Here is a 5777-nt window from a genome sequence, read left to right on the forward strand (position 1 = left end):
AAATAGAATTTAGTAAAGAGAATGTCTAAAGAAAAACAAGACTGAAATAAAATTCAAAATGAAAGCAAGTCAAGAAAAAATGCTCAGAGAGAATCTTCACCAAAAGATTGGTTGATAACCCATAGTTTGCAAATCCTCCCACCCCAAATATCAGAAAATACCAATATTTAAATAACAATTCATAGGTCAGGGTCACTACAACATGAGGACAAACAATGGACTAAGTAGAAGAGAATATCATGTGCAGAAAATAAGGTAGAAAAAATGTCAGAGAAAGTGTTAACTATAAAAAAGTCCAGACATAAAACATTCAGGAAATTGGAGACACTGTGAAAGACACAACCTACAAATATGGATGAAGGATAAGAAATCCAGATCAAATGCGCAGATAATATTTTCAACACAATTATAGGAGATTTCCTAAACTAAAGAAAGGTGTGCCCATCATGTTGTAAGAATATACAGAACAACAAATAAAGAGGTCCAGAAAAGAAACCTCTGAAAAATAGAACATTCGAAGTATTCAAGAAAAATACTGAAAACTGTAAGGGAAATGTACCATAGTACTATGTCTAGAAAAAACAAAACAAAACTACCAGTTATAATCAAAGAAGAAAGGAAGATATTTATTGACAAAAAATCAATTTAAAGAATGTATGTCCACCAAGTCAGCTCTACAGGGGATACTAGTAGGAATACTCAATCTTAAGGGAAGATTGGCAGACTCAACTGAACACAAAGAATAATCCCAGAACTGTTAACCAAAAAAATAAGACAGACAAAAAAAACTAAGAAAATCATGAAAAAACATAAGAACAAGAATTAATAAATATTGTTCTATAACGCTCTCAATTCCCTCAATAAATGACAAAGACTAACAGACTGCATTACAAAGATGGATATTTCTATCTCTCACTTCCAAGAAACACACCTCCTAACTAAATACAAATACGAGCTTAAAGGATGAAGAAAAATATTCTAAGTAAATGTAATAAACAAGATACATAGCAATTCTAATATCAGGAAAAACAAATACAAATCAAAATTATTCAGATGAAACACAAAAGGATATTATGTACTCATGAAATGAAAAGTGCTGTATTAAGATGCTATAACAAGTCTAAACATTTATGCACTAAACATTTACAAAGCACCCAACTTCATAGAAGAAACACTTTTAAATCTAGAATAACATATTAACCCTAACAACATGATTAATAGAGAATTATTTCTGTATCCCAAACTCACCAATAGACAGATTATTTAGATGAAAAATAAGAAAGACTGTAGAGTGAAATAATATCATAAATCGGATGGACCTAACATATCTACATAACATTCTACCAAAACAATGGAATGTCTTACAGGATGTGGTCATATGTCTGTGACTCACAAAGGGCCTGTTGGGCCCTTTTTTGTTTTATGATAGCTAGGACAAACAGTTTTTATGACCTTATCTCTTCCTGCCTTATGTTTTCTTTCAATATCTTAGGTTGGGCTATTTTTGTATCATAAAGTAGATTTCTAAGAGCTTACAGAGTGTTCTAATGAATTTTTTTTTTCCGGAGCTGGGGACCGAACCCAGGGCCTTGCGCTTCCTAGGCAAGCGCTCTACCACTGAGCTAAATCCCCAACCCCTCTAATGAATTTTTGAAACATATATTTGGCACGAGGACAATGTAGTTCAATCACATTTTCTTAGTTAAATCAAATCACAAAGTCAGAATTTTTCTTATTTCAATAATTTTATTTCCTTATAAGAAATTCCACTAGACTATGTTTCAAAATTGGATTGTAATAGTGCCATGCCCTCATACGTGCTTTCTTTTCCATTGACTTAGAATAGAAATATAACGAACTTCATCAGACTTAAGTTTACAATTAATTAAAATTTGTTTCTGAAAAAAGATGAGATAATATTTTATTTTTGAATATTCTACAATTTGTTTACCCATTTGTGTTTGGAGTCCTGAAAATGAAGAGTGAGAAAAACAGATGCAGAGGCAGATCTGTGTTCTTGAGGTTATGAGACACTATGTATCTCTTCTTCCCTTCTCCCTTCATATTTTAGCAATTTTTTAGAATGCTATCTAATGGTTTTAAAATAGTCAATAAAATTATATGTTAGCAGGTCTTGAAGACAAAGACGCCAACAATATGTGAAAGGTCACTTCTGAGATATCTCCTGCTCTTTGCTTGTGGAAATGTACATCAAAGGCATGCAGTAAACCACTTCCTGTATAAGTACATCTCACAATTTTTCTCATCCAAAAGCCAGTAATACATTCACCTCTGCATGACATTATAAGCTTTGAAGTTGGAATCTATTTATTTTTAGGTCTGTGATTGTTACTAGGATCAGGTGGACACTGCTAAGTCTTACATATTCTCACTTTATCTACTGACTTAGCAGATATTGATCTCCTGTCCCCACAGGGCCCAGTAGAGCCTCAAATAGATCATCCACAGAACACTGTTAGAATGCAGAGAAAAGAACTTCCTACTTACTCAGTTCCCACACACAAGTTCTCTGACTGGAAGGATACAGACTCAGTCATTTCTGAATGCTTGGAGGAACTTTCAGTCTTGTCTTCTGTTGAGATGCAGATCCATTATTTAGTTCTATACCGGCATTATCTATCTGCATACACCCATTTGTTTTCTCTACTGCTTGTATACACTCATTTCTTCAACCTGAATTCACTCAAAATGTTAATTCTTTGTTTTGCTTTATATTAAATATTCCATTTCTAATCATTTATCTGGTTATATATGATGCATTAGGAGCTAATTTGCATCGTACTAATCTACTCAGAAGTTTCACCAACTTATTGTTCCCAAGTTCCATATTCCACAAGAAACTCGGGTACAAATACAATTCAACAATGCTGTCCTCCATCTCATAAGGACAGAATTTTCTGTTTTCTATGCCATGTTTCTCACCTGACTGAGATGACATTTTGTCGGTATCTACCATGAAAATGTGACTAAATCTCCTGGTAGTTAGGACATTGGTTATAAATGGGTATCTCTGAAGAACTTGGTATTTTTTTCTTTTTGGTGGAAAATATAAAAAAGAGATTTATTCAATATGGTCATGCCAAAGAGAGGGACAAAGAGTTCCAACAAATCGATTAAGTTCATTTTCCAGGTCCTGAAGTGATAGTAAAAAATGGGGGGGGGGAGTTGAAATAGGAGGAAAAGAATATGCGTATCTAAATAGTCTTGTCATGTCTTCCCATCATGCATCATTATCTGGGCTTTAGTCTCATCCAATATGGTGGCGTGTGTGAAATCTCTTTTCAAAAGATAAGTTTCATCTTTGGCTGGTGCCCTTTAATCTCTCACCAGGGGATTTCTGGATAAACTCTCATTCCTTTCCCATCATTGTTTCAGTATTCTGATAGTAAGTTTATGAGATATAAGTGTTTCACTGGAATATCTTTCCTGCCAAACTTGTTACAATTCCCGGCTTTCTGTGTTTGTTCCAGTCTTGAGGTGGATGATGTCTGTGTCTGAAACAAACATAATAAAATGCAAGCAAGGACAAAGGTTACAAGACATTTTATTAGTGCCAAGTGGCTATTCAAAAGAACCATTCTTCAAACTTACAGTTGCTTTTGCAAGGGCTGGCACAAGCTACTCCACCCCTTTCATTAGAGACACGGTTTCATTGTAAAACTTAGTCTGACCTTCATCTTATGATCCTTCTGTTTCAGCTTTCCAAGTCTCTGGGATTACAGGCAAGCAATATCACATCCAGAATGATTTTATTTTCATTTTGAAAACCCCCCTTTTGCTACATCTTTGAACAATATTCTCTGAAGAAACCAATGAATAACTATCTAATAATTCATTCTTTGTTTTCCCACAATGCCAGGGAATGATTTATCCAGGTTGTTCTAATTTGGTCCCATATATGGCAAGGAGTTAGTGCCACTAGTTCCTTTATCACAAATTTAAGTGACTGATTCTTAGGTCAGGCATTCCTAAAGTCAGTTTTGTTTATCCTGTTGGTGAGTAATGTGAAGACATCTCAAAAATGTTCAGATTCCTTTGTCAGAGCTGCACTCTTTAGGATGTTAACAAACGGTTAGCTTTAAGGCTGTAACGCAGCTATCAATCCAACCAACAAGATTAAAGTGAAAATCAAATAGTCATGCACAGACTTGCAAGCACTTAACACCTGTCAATCATTAGAAGGCTTATATATTTTAAGTTGCATCTATACAGAAAGTCAACAACAACTAGTATTTGTGACAGAGAAGAACTATATAGAAACCAGTTCTAAAGCAAAATTTAAAATCTTTGGTTTAATAGATTAAATAAGAAAGGAGATGCTTTGGAAGCATTTTTTTTTTTTTTTGGTTCTTTTTTTCGGAGCTGGGGACCGAACCCAGGGCCTTGTGCTTCCTAGGCAAGTGCTCTACCACTGAGCTAAATCCCCAACCCCGGAAGCATTTTTTAAAATCTGTAATACATGAAGGGTTCAGCTTTATTCTAAACAGGTAATGAAACTGTCAGGTCCCAAGGAAACTCAGTATACATTGCCAACCAATGCATCTATGAACTTACCAAGGCACTGGCCACTAGGCTCTCTCAGCATCCCTAGTACCTGTTAAGGAGTTTTGGCTCCTCTCTGGACTTCTTTTATAGCTCACACAAAGCAATTTATTAACAGAAAATAACTTGAGAATTCCTGTTCACAGAAGATGATCACGACGACCCCCCCTTCCTTCAAGTGCTGTCAGAGGGGCTGGGGGTGACATCCTCAATCTGCCTAATCTTCATCCCAGCGTGAGCAGGAGCTCTGAGGGCTGCCTGGGCTCCAGGTCCAGGGGCCTTGGTCCTGTTTCCTCCTGTGGCCCGGAGTTTGATATGCAGGCAGTGATGTCCAGCTGCTTGCACCTCTGGACCACATCCTCGGCAACCAGCATGACTGCATACAGAGAGGACTCATCTCAGTCAGCCTTTACCTTCACTCCACCAGTTACTCGGCAGATGGTTTCCTTGCCAGAAAGATCAGTAACATGGACAAAGGTATCATTGAAAGATGCAAAGATGTGGCAGACACCAAGTACATTTTCTCCTTCAGCCACCTGAGGCCCAAGGTTGATGATTTGTTCTTCCTTCTTTTCCTTCCCCTGCGAGGTGCCATTTCTGAACGTTGTCTCCAGCCTCTCTGCACTTCTTACCCCCACCCCTTCCTCTGCATCCATTGAGTTTCTCTTACCTTCTCCCAGATTCTGATTTCTGTAAAACCCTGCTATTTCACCTATGCATTCTTTTTGTCCTCTTGATTATTCTATCCCTCCCTCTCTCTTGGTTATCAGTTCCTGGCTTCTTGTCCCTCTCTTTCTCTTTCTCTCTCAATCTCTTGTGGCCTGGTCTATTCTGGCCATGTTCAATCCACTATAACTTTGCTCTAGACTCTTTCAGATGCCTATGACTGAATTCTTCTTGATATCAAAAATAAAAAAACCCTCTGTTCAACAATACCTTAGAACAGTCATGTCCTCATATTCATTCAAATTTTTTTTTCACAGAGCCTGGGAACATCTCCAAAAGCCCATTACTATCTTTTAGTAGTTACCTGTTTTAGTTGCTTTTCTGTTGCTATGAAGAGACTCCAGAAATAAGGCAACTAAAAAGAAGCACTTAATTGGGCGACTGCTTATACTTTTAGAGGGTGAGTTGTGGCAACAGGCAGTTAGGCATTATACTAGAGCCATAACTGAGAGCTTACATCAGCTCCACACCATGCAGTGGAGAAAAGT

At 36.9% G+C, this 5777-nt stretch overlaps 1 pseudogene; it reads right to left on the bottom strand.

Annotated features, from left to right (window-relative positions):
* Positions 1-4737: 4737 nt before the first annotated feature.
* Positions 4738-5219, bottom strand: LOC103691805 (40S ribosomal protein S14 pseudogene; annotated as a pseudogene).
* Positions 5220-5777: the final 558 nt, after the last annotated feature.

This window comes from Rattus norvegicus, chromosome 3, assembly GCF_021556685.1.
Source record: "Rattus norvegicus strain SHRSP/BbbUtx chromosome 3, alternate assembly SHRSP_T2T, whole genome shotgun sequence".
Taxonomy (NCBI): domain Eukaryota; kingdom Metazoa; phylum Chordata; class Mammalia; order Rodentia; family Muridae; genus Rattus; species Rattus norvegicus.